Source organism: Capsicum annuum, chromosome 4, assembly GCF_002878395.1.
Source record: "Capsicum annuum cultivar UCD-10X-F1 chromosome 4, UCD10Xv1.1, whole genome shotgun sequence".
In the NCBI taxonomy this organism is placed as follows: domain Eukaryota; kingdom Viridiplantae; phylum Streptophyta; class Magnoliopsida; order Solanales; family Solanaceae; genus Capsicum; species Capsicum annuum.
The window spans coordinates 6,599,137-6,616,093 of NC_061114.1; positions in this window are offsets into that span (position 1 = coordinate 6,599,137).

Genomic DNA, 16,957 nt, shown 5'->3' on the forward strand with positions numbered 1-16,957 from the left:
GAACAATATAGGTATTTTGAGGTTTAGTTGATTATTGTTGTAAGTCTTGACATTTTAAACACCAAAGTCCTCTCTCTACTTGAGGCAAACCGAAACTTTTAACTAGGATAGCAATTCAAGGGTGGAATCTCTTGTAATTGTTTGTTTTTTGAGAAACCTTGGCACTTGAGTGGTGGAATCCTCTCTTGTGCCATCGTAAAAGTTAGGTGATCGTGTGTGGAGGTGTTAGGGTTCTTAGAGTTTTATGTACTCTATGGTTACTAGGATTTACACCACCTTCGTCTAACTATCTATCCTTTTGTTTGTTTTCATCTTGTAGTAGTTTGTATCTTGTGTAGTAAGCCATGTGGTGTTGTCTTGTTATAACATTGTCATTGTTCTTCGTTGTTCATTATATTATGTTGTAACTTAGATTGGTTGGCTGATTTTGGTGTCACCAAAACCTTGTTAACTAGTGAAACTCGTATTCTTGTACTTGGCCGAAACTAGATCTCAAAGGGTCCTCGGTTTGTGCCTTGTTGAGTGGACTGTTTTGGTGTCATTTCGTGAGTTCCTAGTCTCTATCGTATCATTTGGTATCAAATATAAGGCTGGTTGTGTTCCTACACTACCAATCTTGGGCTCTCTAAGTCGAAAAATCAAAAAAAAAAAAAAGAGGTGTTGAAAAGCTGAAAATTCCAAAAAGAAGCAAATCTGTCAATTCTTGTTGTCTTGGCCGAAATTGTGTCTTGTTGTTGTTTGATGAGATTTGTGCCTATTTTTCTTGTGATTTTTGTGTGTTTTGTGTGTTCTAGTGTTATATCTTTGTTTTGTAACACTAGAAGAGGCATCTAAGGTTGAAAATCTCACAAAAAGAGTTGTGTTCTTGAGTTTGATGTTCTTGGCTGAGTGTTCTTGTTGTTGTTGTTGTGTTTGGCCGAGATTTGTGTCTAGATTTGAGTGTATTTTGTTTTCTTAGTTTGTTTCTAGTGCTTTTTCTCTTTCTCTTCAACACTTATTGAGTCTAAGACCCAAGTTCTTGAGCAAGATTCCGGTTGTGTTGTGGTGTTAAGTGGACGGTTTCTACTTATTGTTGTGGTGTTCAGCTTGTGTTCTTGTGTTGTGTTGAAGAAGTTGTTGTTTGATATTGATGAGAGAAATAAATTATAAGACTTTTTGTTTGTCTTGAAAATAATTACAAGACAACACCAAAGTAGTAAAACAAGAAGAGGCATTCAAAAATCATACTTACCAAAAAGGAGTAACAACACTTTTCAAGAATAGACAAAAGAGGAAAGAGACAAGGCTACTCCAAAAGGATGTTTTACCAAAAGAGTGCAAGTTGGTGAAAAGTTGGTAGATGACTTTTTGACTCTTGAAAAGAGAGTCTAAAATCTTGTCCACCTACACCATAGCCGAAATATCTTCCTCAAAGGTGTAGTATTGAACATGAAAGTCTTGGAACAAATTTTCTTCAACAACAACGTGTGTTTTGTCTTATTGTTGTTTGTGTGGTGTTGTTGCTTTCGGTTCAAAGACTTGAACCTTTTTTTGGTGTGTTATGTTTGACATTGTGGAATGTTTTTTTGGTGCTATGGAACCCGAGACCTCACACTATCAACCCACGGGGGAACACAATGCTACTAGTATCATTTTGGTTCGCCTTAAAGCTATCTCCCGAGACATGGCTAGGATGACCGCGGGTATTGAAAAACTAGACTAGGATGTGATATCAATAAATGTTGAAGTGTCAATAATGGGTGGGACATTGAAGAGAGTGGAAATCCAAAGAATCCGACCTTCTACCCCTCGGCATATTTCACCAACTAGTACTCCCGAGGCCATGCACCAAATGCTATATCCACCTATTGCGACAAATCAAACCAACCCTTACTCCCAAATCCGAGATCATGATAGACCAAGCCACCCTCCACTTCACCAATTCGAACAAGAAGGACTTGGAACCCAAATACCACCACCAAACCCAAGCCCTCCCATCCAAAATGCACTTGACCAAAGACCTCACTATCCAAATCCAATCCTGCCGCTACAAGCTCCACTTAACCCAAATAGACCTGTCCATATTGAGGGGTATGGTATAGGAGAACAACGTGCTAGTTATGAACCATATGATGATATTTAAATGAGGAGGGAGGAGATGAGAGGTAGGCACGGTGATCCAAGGGAAATTCACGGCCGAGAAGGAAGAGTTGGTCTTTCAAACCAACAAGGGAACCAAAACCGTGATGTAGGTCTAAATACCATCAAGGTGGGGCTTCAAAAATTCAAAGGTGAGAGTGATCCGGAAGAATTTCTAGATTCGGAATCCACTTGTGAGAGAATCTTCCAAGTTAATGACCTTATCGAGGAGAAAAGGAGCTGTTATGCGATTGCACATTTTGAGGGTTATGCTACTATATGGTGGGACTATGTGAAGCAATTTGTCAATGTAAGTGATTTGGAAATGTTTGGATTGACGGGAAGCCCCACTTCTTGGTTTAGGTTAAGGTACCTCATGAGACAAAGGTACTTACCCGAGAGTTACCATCAAGATGTCCTTGCTAAGTTGTATAACTTGAGGCAAGGGAACAAAAGCGTCATGGCTTACTATGATGAATTCCAACAACTCATTTTGAAACATGATCATCGAGGAGATGAATTAATCCATGATATTTTTTGATTCAAGGTCGGGTTGAATAGGGACATTACCTCACGGTCGACACTTCACAATATTGACACCTTTGATGCCATCTTCCAAGAGGCCTTAGAAGTTAAGAAGGAATTACGGGAGAAACCAAGTGTCAAGTTCAAAGGGGAATCTCCGTAGAGTTGTAACAAGGAAAAAAATGACCCATCCAGTGTGGTTAAAACAGAAGACAAGTCTGCAAAAGCTGAAAACAAGGCTCACCAAAGGTACCCTCTGAGAAATGAAGGTAAAGCACATTCCTCTTCTAGTTCTAAGGGCTTTCAATGTTTTAAATTCCAAGGTTGGGGACACAAGGCTAACGAGTGTCCAAATAGGAGAAATGTGATCCTAAGGGAGGGAAAATTATAATTTGTTGTGGAGGAGGTCGGACTTGAACCGAAGGAGATTGATTATCAATCTCTATATGGAGAGAAGGTAGAACCCGAGGATCCAAAAGAGGGGGATGAAGAAGATGTTTGGTCGTGTGAAGGTGAGATTGTATTTCCTATGTATATGTCAACGAAAGTCATTCTTAGTGAGGGTATGGAATAAGAAGCCGAGAGTTAGGAGGATGAAAAAGGAGAGAAGCCGAGAGTTGGGATTGCGGGATTTGCCCACAAGGACTCTTTGTTGATTACTATCCGAGATACTAGCACTTTGCCTAGTATCAAATCTTCTTATGTGCAGGTTTTAGAACATATAATTCCAAGGAGCATTCTTGATGATATCATGGGACACTTGGTTGAACATCCTAACCTTATGAAGAGCAATGAAGAGATGATGAAAAGAGGAGAGCTTGCCGGTGATGATTGCTTGAATTTGAGGGCAAATTCCTCTCAAGATGGAGAGGATGATACAAGTGCGACTATGAAGATCAATGTGTTTACAAGCGCAGAAAATTATCAACCTAGGAAGTTCAATGTTGAGACGTGATATGGACCAAATACACACCCAAAGCCGCCTATTTTCTTATTTGCTACACTAGAGGGGTGGCCTTTGAAGGCTTTTCATTAAAGGGGAACTTTTGTCATTTTAAGTCTAAATTGTTATGTAATATAAATAGAAAAAGATAGGTATTTTGAGTTTTATGTGATTATTGTTGTAAGTATTGACATTTGAAACACCAAATTCCTCTCTCTACTTGAGGCAAACCGAAACTTGTAACTAGGATAGCAATTCAAGGGTAGAATCTCTTGTAATTGTTTGTTTTTTGAGAAACCTTGGCGCTTGAGTGGTGGAATCCAATCTTTTATCATCGTAAGAGTTAGGTGAGTGTGTGTGGAGGTGTTAGGGGTCTTAGAGTTTTATGTACTCTTTGGTTACTAGGATTTACACCACCTTCGTCTAACTATCTATCCTTTTATTTGTTTTCATCTTGTAGTAGTTTGTATCTTGTGTTGTAAGCCATGTGGTGTTTTCTTGTTATAAGATTGTTGTTTTTCTTCGTTTTTCATTATATTCTGTTGTAACTTAGATTTGTTGGCTGATTTGGTGTCACCAACTCCTTGTTAACTTGTGAAACTCGTATTCTTGTTCTTGGCCGAAACTAGCTCTCAAAGGGTCCTCGGTTTGTACCTTGTTGAGTGGACTATTTTGGTGTCATTTCGTGAGTTCCTAGTCTCTATCGTATCAATAAGTGAAGAATGTTCCACCTAGGTTTGATAAAGAGATTAGGTGAAGCATAAGGGCCATTGTAGCATGTTGAAGATGAAACCCCAAATTGTGAGTTAGTTTATGCATGCCTAGTGTTTGATAAAATGCCCAAGTGAATGAATTATTCCATGATAGTATGAAGTTTCCTCAAGCCATGTGATATCCAAACACATGTCAAGATTGATATAGTGATGAAATAGTTGAGTTAAAACCTTGTTGAATGGAGTACAAGCTAGTAGTGTGTTTCCCCTACTTTATTATATGATTATGTTTCCGAGATGCTTAAACTGAACCCTTGGTGACTATGATGATAACTGAGATGTTTGTGATTGTTAAATGCTTGTGGTGATTTCTTAAATAATTATGATGATGAATGAATAATTATGATTATGCATGAATGATTTTGATGATATATGAACGATCGTGATAATGAATGAATGATTATGGTTTACTTTTATGCTATCGAGTACTGGGGGTATTTATAACCGATAATAGAGTTGTTGTCTAGATCCCATGTTTGTTTCTCGATAATTCCAGTCGAGCCATGATTCTCAGAACTTAGTGAACTATAGAACTCTGTATCCTCATACAAGTGCAGAACTTAAGAAAGCTCAATAATCTCAGTTATCGCTGTAATCTCTGTATCGCTAGTAATCTATTCTCATCCCTGTAATCAGCTTAGATCTAATAGTATTCAAGTGATTCAATTCTAATCTCAAAAGTAATTTGAGTAATCTATTCAAGGTCTGTATCGTCAGTCAGATAACATGATTAGATACCTTTTTCGTCAGATAGGGAACTAAGTAATCTTAGCGTAACTCAGTCAGATCTTTTGAGAAACATGATCAATATTAGATTCATTTCAGTTGTGTTTAGTTGAGAATTTAGATCAGAGTCTTTCAGTTGGGAGTATAAGCTAGCACCGAGCAAGGGAAGGGATGGCGGCTCTCCCGTCAGAGAGGCCGAGTCACTAGGAGCAATCCATGAACTCCAGAACTGCGTAGGCAGCACAGGATACAGGATTCCTCGTTAGTAGAGGTTGTCACTGTCAGAGAGGTTTGACTATTATATTTCCTCAGGGCGACTTCCTGCGAGGGTCATCCCGTCAGAGAAGCTTGACCAGAGAGGTCTTTACCCGTGGCATGGTATTGACACCCTTCCAGCTGGGGTTATAGGTTGGACTCCCACCTTTGGTAGGTTGGGGCATGTCAGTTAAGTAACTACTTCCCACAGTTATAGTTTCAGTATCAATCTTCAGAAATCAGGACTATATGGTACAGTCGTCTATCTTAGTGAGGAATTCAGATAGTTCCATTGATTCATGGACCATCCTGTCAGATAGGCTTGGTCTCATATACAGATACTTATATTCATATATAGAGATCTCCCATCAGATAGGCTTGGTCTACATCTCAGATTCTATTGAGTATTCTTATTGTCAGATTCAGACATGATCATACTTTTTATCATTGATAATCGGTTCCGTAGTAATCCATTAGAAAAGTTGATCTCTAATCCTATCAGTCAAAAGCAGTAAGCTTAGAATCCAGTCCTTGATGTGAGTACGTCCAGAATCTCAGTTATCAGTATCAGATGAGTCAATGATTCAGTAACTCAATGTCAGTAGTGAGTTCAGTCTACAGTACAGTGGTATCCGAGTTTCAGTAGCTAGAGTTGAGATGACTGTGTTCATGGTCTGTGCATTCATATATGTGTTCTCATGCGTCATCTTCATGATTATTCATTTTAGATATTGTGCATGCATGGTCCCTTTTATTAGCCTACCTCGTCAACATACTCGGTACATTTCTTTACTGATGTATTTGCGCTATGGTGTTTAATTTGACACCATAGGTTCAGAGGCACAGCATCCAGAGTATCCTCAGCTGTTTAATCCCAGTAAGCAGTAGCAGTGAGTCCTCTTCTTTCGAGGACAAATCTCAGTTTACTATTATGGCTTCAAACTTTGTTTATTTTTAGTTGAGGGAGTTAGTTGGGGACCCGTCCCTTCAACTCCGTAGTTCAGACACTTTAGAAGCTTTTTTGATGGATGTATTCGTATTCAGTTTTTTTGTATTATGAGTATTCATAGATGTGTTGAACCTTATACCTAGTTTCTGCATTTATTTCAGATATTATGCAGTGTACAGGTACAGATATCAGTAAAGAGTTAGCATGTGGTCCTTTGGGGTCATAATCACCGTGTGACGTCTCGGGATGGGATCTCGGGGCGTTACATACACTAATTAATTAAAAAAACTAATCTTAATGTACTCATCCTTTCAAATAATTTGAATCAAATTCCTTAAAAAAATATTAATCATAATATTAGAATATATATATATAAGTGTGAAAAGTTTTCTTAGTTCTTCATTTTCCGGTAGCAGTCAAGTTTTCAGGGGACTCCCGAAAGGGAAACCTCACTTCTTCCTTAAGGCATGTAAGTAGTAGTTTCATAGATCAATATATATATATATATTATACTCCCTCCATCTCATGTATGTGGCACTCTTTCATTTTAGTTCTTCACAAATTACATATATTCGTTCATGGAAGGAGTTTGCAAAGTGAAGTTGTCTATTTATTGGATGGTTTTTATTTATGTTTTTATCATATATAACGTAGTTTCATTTCATATCAGAGCTGGGAGTTTCCCAATCATTATGGTATATGTATGATCGTGAAGTAAACAAATACCAATTAGTAGAATTGAAGGATAAGTCGTACAACCAAATCGGAGAAAGATTACACTGTGTTTGTAGATTTTCTGAGATATTGATGAAACGTAGGGATCCATCCACCAAATAACAGGTGACCAGGTCCCTTAACAGACAAACACAGTATTACAGTTATAAAAGAAATACAACGGAAAAGATAAAATACAAGTGATGTTTACGTGGAAACCTCCTTTCTCAAGAGGAAAAACCACGACCCTTCTCACAGGATTTTCCAACTCTCCACTAACTTCAAGCACCAAAGTGGTTACAGATTCAAATAATCACAAATTATTAAACTCTTAATCCTATCCTCTTATAATAACTCTACTACAAGACTGATGTAGCAAGTCTATCACACTCCTTGTCAACTAACTCTAGCCAAGACTTAGATAAGCTATTGGTCTACTATCCTTTATAATTCAGGAGTAGATTTACAATGTAAGAGCAAGGACATAACAATACTTAGTCAAAACTCGATCAGGTCCCTTGTTGGTGTAGTATGAGCAGTGTTCTTGTGAAATGACTTTTTTTGTTTTGAGAGTAATCGTCATTGCAAAAATTGGGTTTTGTTCCTTGTTAGTGTTCCCTTTTATAAGAGAGAACGAAACATAGAACGCATGCCATTGGTCGATGTTGGCTACCTCTAATGCAGTGCCACCAAGTCTCTGCAAAAAGTGCAGTCTCCAGACTCCCGCTGTACTCAGTTATCATCTGCTAAAGTCTACTTCCTATGGGACCAGGTCCCATATATACTGATTTAGAAACCAATCAAGTCTTTTGTGGTATCCCTACTAAAAAAAAGAGGAAAACCACAAAACCGACCAAAGTGCGTCGTCGGTAAAACAGTGGTAACTTTTTAAAAACTGACCACGTGTGGTCATTTTTTATTAATTTCTTTTAATTCGTTATTATTTTATTAAAATAGAAAAAATAATTTTTAGAATTAAAAAATTCAAAATAAACCGACCACAGATGACCGGTTTTATTTTAAAATTTATTAATTAATTTTATTAAAAGCGACCACAAGTGGTCGATTTTTATTTTTTAAAAAAAACCACCACTTGTGGTCGGTTTTTATAAATATTTTTTAATTAAATTTTTTTTAAAAAAGCTACCACATGTGGTCAGGTTTTTTTGATAATTTTGTAAAAGAAATATTGAAATTTTTTTAAAAAGCTACCACATGTGGTCTGTTTTTTTGATAATTTTGTAAAATAAAATATTTAAAATTTAAAAAAAACAACCACATGTGGTCGGGTTTTTTGATTATTTTGTAAAAAAAAAATATTGAAAATATCTAAAATACAAAAATTTAAAATCAAATTATTTACAATATAGTCCACCAATCATTTACAAACATTGATTATTATCTACAACACATCCTACCAATCATATATATGTAATCAACAAACCACCATAAGAATACACACATTATTTACAATATTTATTGAGGTTCCAAATCCAAACTATAAAACATACAAATACTAAAAACTATAACTCATTATCCACATCTTCATTCTCAGCCTCATCCATTCAATTATCGATATTTGGTTGATATATCCAGCTATAATCAGATTCCATATACACAATCAATCACATTCAAGTGATTAGTTCAAGTCACAAAAGTTAACATTTCAAATACCTACACCTAAACATTTTCAAGTAACTAATTCACTTCACACGTTACCAAACTAAACTTAATTCAAAATGAAAAAACGTACCAATACCTAAAACATTTTGAAGTCACTAATTCACTTCTCAAGTGACCACACTTTACTAAAATCAAAACGCAAGTTCACATTTCAAGTACCTAATTTCAAAACAAAAGTCACTATTCCATAATTCAAGTAACGACACTTAAACATTTCAAGTCACAAAGTTGCTTCACAAGTTACCTAACAAAACTAAATTCAAAATGAAAAGTTCACATTTCAAGTACCTACACCGAAACATTTTCAATTCAGTAATTCACTTCGCAAATTACCAAACTAAACTAAATTTAAAATGAAAAGTTCATATTTCACGTACCTACAATTAAACATTTTCAAGTCACTAACTCACTTTTCAAGTGACCACACTTAACTATATTCAAAACATGATGTCAACCTTTCAAGTAAATACACTTAAATATTTTCGACACTAATGCACTTCTCAAGTTACCGCACTTAACAAAATTCAAAACACAAGTTCACATTTCAAGTACCTAAACTTAAACATTTTTAAGTCACTAACTCACTTCTCAAGTGACCATACTTAACTATATTCAAAACACAAGTCCACCTTTCAAGTACCTACACTTACACATTTTCGACTCACTAATGCACTTCTCAACTGATTACACTTAACTATATTCAAAACACAAGTCCATATTTCAAGTAACTACAGTTAAACATTTTCGATTCACTAATGCACTTCTCAAGTGACTACACTTAACTATATTCAAAACACAAGTCAACATTTCAAGTAACTACACTTATACATGGTCAATTCACTAACTCACTTCTCAAGTGACCACACTTAACTATATCCAAAACATGATATCAACCTTTCAAGTAACTATACTTAAATATTTTTGACTCACTAATGCACTTATCAAGTGACCACGCTTAACTAAATTCAAAACACAAGTTCACATTTCAAGTATCTACACTTAAATATTTTCAAGTCACTAACTCACTTCTCAAGTGACCACACTTAACTATATTCAAAACACAAGTCCACCTTTCAAGTAACTACACTTAAACATTTTCGACTCACTAATGCACTTCTCAAGTGACCACATTTAACTATATTCAAAACACAAGTCCATATTTCAAGTACCAACACTTAAACATGTTCAAGTCACTAACTGACATCTCAAGTGACCACACTTAACTATATTCAAAACATAAGTTCATAATTCAAGTAACTACATCTAAACACTCCAAGTCACTAATTCACTTCACACGTGACCAAACTTAAACTAAATTAGAAACACAAGTCCACGTTTCAAGTACCTACAATTATGCACTTTCAAGTCACTAACTCACTTCTCAAGTGACCACACATAACTAAATTCAAAAAACAAGTCCACATTTCAAATACCTATACTTAAACATTTTCAAGTAGTTATTCACTTCTCAAGTTAGCACACTTAGCTAAATTCAAAATATAATTCCACATTTCAAGTACCTTCGAAAAAAATTCCCTTTAAAGTCCCTATACTTAACCATTTTCAAGTAACTAAGTCACCAACCAAACCACTTTCAAAACACAAAATCCCCTTTAAAATCACTACACTTAACCATTTTCAAGTAACTACACTTAACCATTTTCAAGTCATGTACTAGCATTTCAAGTCACTACACTTAACTATTTTCAATTAACTAATTCACATTTTCAAGTCACTATACTTAACCATTTTCAAATAACTACACTTCTATATGTATCCATTTTCAAGTAACTAAACTTAACTATTATCAAGTCAGTACTACACATTTTGATACAAGAACGACCAGTGACCAAGAACACACCAAAACAAACATCCAAAACAGTCCATAAATTCAAGAGAACCGAGACGACAGCGACGACTGAGCAGCGGCGGTGCCACCATTGATGGTGAAGAGGTCTTAGAGGGAGAGAATGGTAGAGAGAAGTATAGAGAGAGGGAGGAGGCGGATGATATAAGGAGATTACTCCTTAATTTGCACATAATCAGGTTCAATATTATTCAAATAATTACGAACAACTCAACTAAGTACAAAAAATCACCTATACATGGAGAAATCAAGATTATACTTTGAACTAAATACTATTACCGTAACAGTTCACGAATCCATAAGTCATAGCTTAGGGCAAACGAAAATCATACAAAAATACAACTTTTACATATGTCGATATATGAATATAAACAAACTTGAAATTAGAATAGGGGATTGACAATCAAAACCCAGCGGATTTGCTCATTTAAAAAGAAGAGGGATAGAAACATATGTTAGTTAACAGATATAAATAAACATGCATTCAGAAAAATATAGTCAAAATGATAGTGCAAGTGTCACGTATTTTTGAGATTTCTCCCACAATGCTAGTTTAGGCACATAACGACACACGAAAATTGGAGTATTTAACTCAAAACTCACAATTAGATCTTAATAGGATCGTTCACAAGAGAAAATATATTAAAAAAAAAGTACGAGTTTGAACGGAATAGCAAACCTTAGACGGATTTTCTCAGAATCCATCATTTTCGATGAGAAAAGGGTTGCATAGCTGGTTCGCCGTTGATGGAGGCATGGGGACGAACATAAGAATCCAACGACGGCGCTGGGTCAGCTTGCCACTGATGATAGTGGTGGATACGGGGTTGGAGGGGTGACGCCATGAGTGGTGAGGTTTGGTCGGAGGTGGAACAGCACGGAGGGGGGAGAGGCGTCGGCGGGGGCTGTTTTATTGGAACCAAAGGACGGCGCCTGTGACGGCGTTGAAGCGGAGAAGGAGGATCACGAGGAGGACCTCGTGGTGGTATTGAAGTGGCGCTGGCAGCGGCGCTGTTGTCGCCGATGGGGGAGGTAAGAAGGAGAGAGTCTAGAGAGAGACCAAAGGAGACTGCCTTTTTTTTGTTTTTTTTGGAAATTAGGGATTAGGGTTAGGTTGTTTTTAATAAGGAAAGAGGCAAATCAAACCTTAGTCGTTAGATCAATTTTGATCAACAGCTAGGATTTTAAGATTACGTGAGGTTAGAATGTGGCTAAGATTGTAACAAATGGCTAGAATTGCAAGAAATTGGATTAAGATTGTAATGGATTGAGTAAAGTAGGCTATAATTGTAAGAAATTGAATAAAATTGGATTAAAAGGTAAATGAATTCGGAAAGCTAATTTTAATTAGGCTATTATTTAAATATGTAATAATAATAATAAATATTGATAATAATAATTAAATAACAATAATTTAAGTAATAATAATATAAATAACAAATAATAACAATATATATATCCAAATAAATAATAATAAATAATAAAAAAAACAATATCAATAAATAGTATTAAATAATAGAAAACTTAGAAAGTGTATTTGCAAAAAATGTGAGTGCGCACAATTATGTGAAAAAGTAATTTAATTAATAAAATTATGTAAAATGTTGTATTTGAATTAATAAATCATAAAATGATATCAAAACTTAATAAAATAACTTATATATATTTAAATCATGAATGTGACACGTCGACAATCTATTTGATGCAAGAAATTTTTTTTTTGCAAAAAATAATAATATTTAGAAAATTAGTAATTTTGTTAAAATAACAGCCTAAATGTAGTATCGGGAGGTCAAATTTGGGTTTCAACAACGGTTGAGATCTAGAGGTTGAGAATTTAATTATGATTTGACTAAAATTTAAAAATTGAATTACAAATTGACTATGATTGTAATATTTGGCTAAACTTGTAATGAATTGAATAAAATAGATTAAAATTGTAAGAACTTGGATAATATAAAATAGTAAATAATATATAATAAATAATAAATATTAATAACGACTGAGACCTAAATATTATGATTTTGATTAAAATTAGATGAAAAATTTAATTTAGTCTAATTAGATACAATTTGGCTAGAATTATAATAAATTGGGTAAAATTAATTTAAAATTGTTATGAATTGACACAATTGAGTTATAAAATACAAAATTTTTAAAAATGTCCATTATTTCAATAATAATAGATAATGTATTTTGTATAATAATTGTGAATGTGTATGTTTACGAAAAATAATAAAATATTATATTTGAATTGATAAATCGTAAAAAAATGGTAAGCTTATAACTGTAAACCACTTTGATATAAGTATATACATATATTTAATTGTCTATCAGCTTTCAGATACATACTATAAACATCAAATACACGATTTTACTACCCCATAATGATATACAACGTATTTTACAAATACTCTGATTAATTATCGATTACATTATCGTATGTCATTAATATACCTTCACTCTATAATATGTATATATATATATATATATATATATATATATATATATATATATATATACCTATACAGACACACACATATACACACTATTGACTATATCAAGTTCTAAATACGTACTATATCTATCAAATACGTACACAAATATATTATCCAATAATATAATGATATGTGCTTCTTTTACTTACTCAGATGAGTGATCGATTAATTATATTTGATTATCTTAATACAATATTAGGTTTTGACTACATCGTTCATCAATCGATCACTAGATAATATATATATATATATATATATATATATATATATATATATTTATGTATATGAATGCTGGAATGAGTACTATATATATCACATCCACAATTATATTACCTTGTAATAGACCGTTACCGACATCGTGTGATCAATGTAATTTGAAAATATATAGATATAATTATTTCTAATGAAAATAATATATATATATATATATATATATGTATATATATAAATATTTGATTACATATATATAATTATTTCTCACTAAAAATTATTTATTTATTATTATTATTTTAGTTCAAAAACAGACCACAAGTGGTCGGTTTTTTAAAATATTTTCTTTTTTTCTAAAGAATTTTTAAAAAGCGACCACTTGCAGTTGGTTTTTTAAAAATATTTTTAAAAAAATAATAATGAAAAACCGACCACTAGTGGTTGTCTTTTTTTTTAAATAAATTAAAAAAATATATAAAAACCGACCAAAAGTTGTTAGTTTTTCAAAAATATTTTTTAATCATTTTTTAAAAAAAAAACGACCACAAGTGTCGGTTTTCTTATTTTTTAAATTTTTATTAATAAAATAATTAATAATTAATATAAAAATTATTGAAAAAATTATTTTAAAATTTTAAAATATAAAATCGACCACTTGTGGTCGCTTTTAAAAATAATAATAAAAAAAAACGATCACATGTGGTCAGTTTTTTTCAACCACAATCTGTGGTCGGTTTTTCAATTTTTTTTAGTAGTGTATAGTTTGTAGATCATCAAAATTCCAGTAATACCGTCAAAACTCCAATAGTACAACAGATACACATAGACTGCAAAAAGATGAGAGGCATTTTCTATCTGCATCCGATCACATAGTACACACTTATCATCACCACAATGTATACCAATTCTCGTCAACCTCTCTTTAGTGAGTAATTTCCCTTGCATTGCAAACCGCAATAAGAATCTATGCTTAGGTAATAGGATCTTGCTCCATATCAGTTTCGCACCGCAAAATCAGGGGCGGAGCCAATCTTCTTTAGAGGGTTTCAACAGAAAAATATATTATTTATACATGATTATAATTATTTTTTATGTGGTTATAGTAGGTGTTGAACCCCCTTCGACTAAGTTTTCTTTGAATATTGAACCCACTTAGTTGAAATCTTGGCTCCGCCTCTGCCGCAATACAGGTGCATTATAGCCTCAGATTTCCACGATTCATACATTCGAACTACAATTGCTCCAGCCCAATGAATTTAATGTGCAAAATTTTAGGTGACACCATAACATATGTTTCTTGAAAATGCATTAGAGATTAAAGATTAATATAATCTAGAATACATCCTCTGACCTGCTATAAATCCCTCTCAAGAACTGATAGTTTATAAAAATCTCAAGAACGCCTACTAATGCTAAATTACATTTGGAATTTATTTCAGCAATCAATTTTCCAGGGGATAGCTAACGGAGTGGTGGGACGTGTTCTATGATATATTCAAGGCATAATACATAAATATGATCCTAAACTTGACACCAAATTATAACATTAACCTTAAACTTAGACAGTGTATAAATAGGACCTTTAATTATTCAAAACCTAAAAAAATAAACACCCCGATCCTATGTGGCAAAACGCGTGATGTACATGCAAAACGGCGTGCGTCTGAGTTGGAATTGAAGGGTTTTTTTTGTTCAAGTCTTTGTATAGTTAAAGGGCCTATTGTGCACCAACAAAGTTAAAGGTCATACTTATAATGTGTTTTTTTTATTAGGTGGCACCATATCAGTGGGTTAGTAATCCACGTCAGAGCAAGTGAGGTACACGCGTGTAGTTACAAAATTGGAGTGACTTTTTGTTCAGGTTTTTTATAGCTAAAGGGCCTACTTGTGCACTATCAAAGTTTAAGGTCAATGTTATTGATGTCAAGTTTAGGGTCATATTGATGTATTATGCCTATATTCAAACTCAAATCAAAGTCCACGCAGATATTGCTAAATCCACCTTGTGTTGGCGAGGGATAAGGTAGACCATGAGATACACATGAAAATGACACAATTCCAAGAGCCTTCAATTGCATAAGTTTGATTAAATCATATCAACTGAAAAGTTGATATTTGTAGTTACATTTTCTTGTGTTACCACCTTCCACCAAGAATCGGTCAAATGGGAAGAAATTACCTAGCATTTTTCATCTATGCTTGAACTCGAATCCTAGTATTCTATGATTTTCACTCACTTTATTGACTTCTAGACTACACCCGTGGGCGGAGAATGATGAAAGTGTAACATGGCTTGAGTTTATATTATAGCTCTAAACTCGACTATTTAATATCCTTTTTTCTTGAAAACATTATAATGTTGCATCCATTTAGTCTATATGTATATTACTTCTTATGGGATTTTGTAAAAAATAATTAAAAAGTCATGATAGAGGACTATGAGATTTTATTGAAAAGGAGAGGCAAATCCAGAATTTAAACCCTATAAGTTCAACCTTTAAGGTTCGTCGTATTGAACCTATTGTATTGCTGAAACTACTCATCCCTACATACTAGAGATCGAAATTTTAGTAGATTTTTACACATAAATTTATATTTTGCATTGAAAGTGCTGAGTGCAGATGAACCCAGGGCCACAACACTATGCTCGCCTCTTATGTAAAGCCACACTTGTTATTAAGACCAAATCTTCAAACAATCGTGCACAACATGTTACACCCTTGGATTTTTGATAATTCACAAACTATTCCACAAAGAACCTGATCGAAGCTTAATTCAGTATCCATAGGTCCTATATCCAAGCCTACTACAGCTGGAAGATGTACTTTCTTGCAGAAAGTTGGTAGCACGGCAGTAGAGATGTTCAACCTCGATCAATGGGAGAAGTTCTAGGTTTTGTCGTCCCAAATGAAAGGAATACTTACACAATAAAAGTCAGATTTTTCAAAATCAAGATTTCTTCTTCATAGCAATAGCTGTCTCTCTAAACACAACTCATACATCACCATGGGACCTGATTAAGTGCTTATTTAGTCTTATGGTGTCTTGAGTTGTTTGCGTTTTGGTCCCATATTGTAAATCTACTCTTGATATATAAAGGATAATAATATTTTAGATTTTTTGAGTCTTAGTTCGAGTCGCATCACTTATAGGTAATTGATCGAGTCATTTGTAAGTTGGTCAAGTTTAACTTAACATTTTGGACGTGTTGAGTCCTGGATAGAGTTATCTAGGATCATTGTCAGCTGAGGCGTGGTAGAGTTACTGTACTTGTCTTGCAAGAGGTAGTGATTATAGGATCTTGTAATCACTTGGTTGCTTGAAGATTAGTAGAGATTTGGAAAATCCCGTGAGACAAGTCGTGCTGTTTTCCTCCCTTAAGTAAGGAGGTTTTCACGTAAACATTGTACTTTACATTATTGCATGATTTTTCTTTCGAATGTTATCCTATTGCATCTGTGGGCATAGAGACCTGGTCCTAATGTACTTTGTGGACTCATACATTTCATCACAACAACTACCCATTCATTAGAAAATAATATGAGATTTAAGCCTTTATTGGTTATGCATTTATGACGACTTGGTGGAAATATACTAGAGATATGTTGTGGTTGTTAAATTTATGATGACCTGTAGAATTGAATCCTGAAACCTCAATATAACATATGCACTGTAATACTGTCATATTTCCTACTT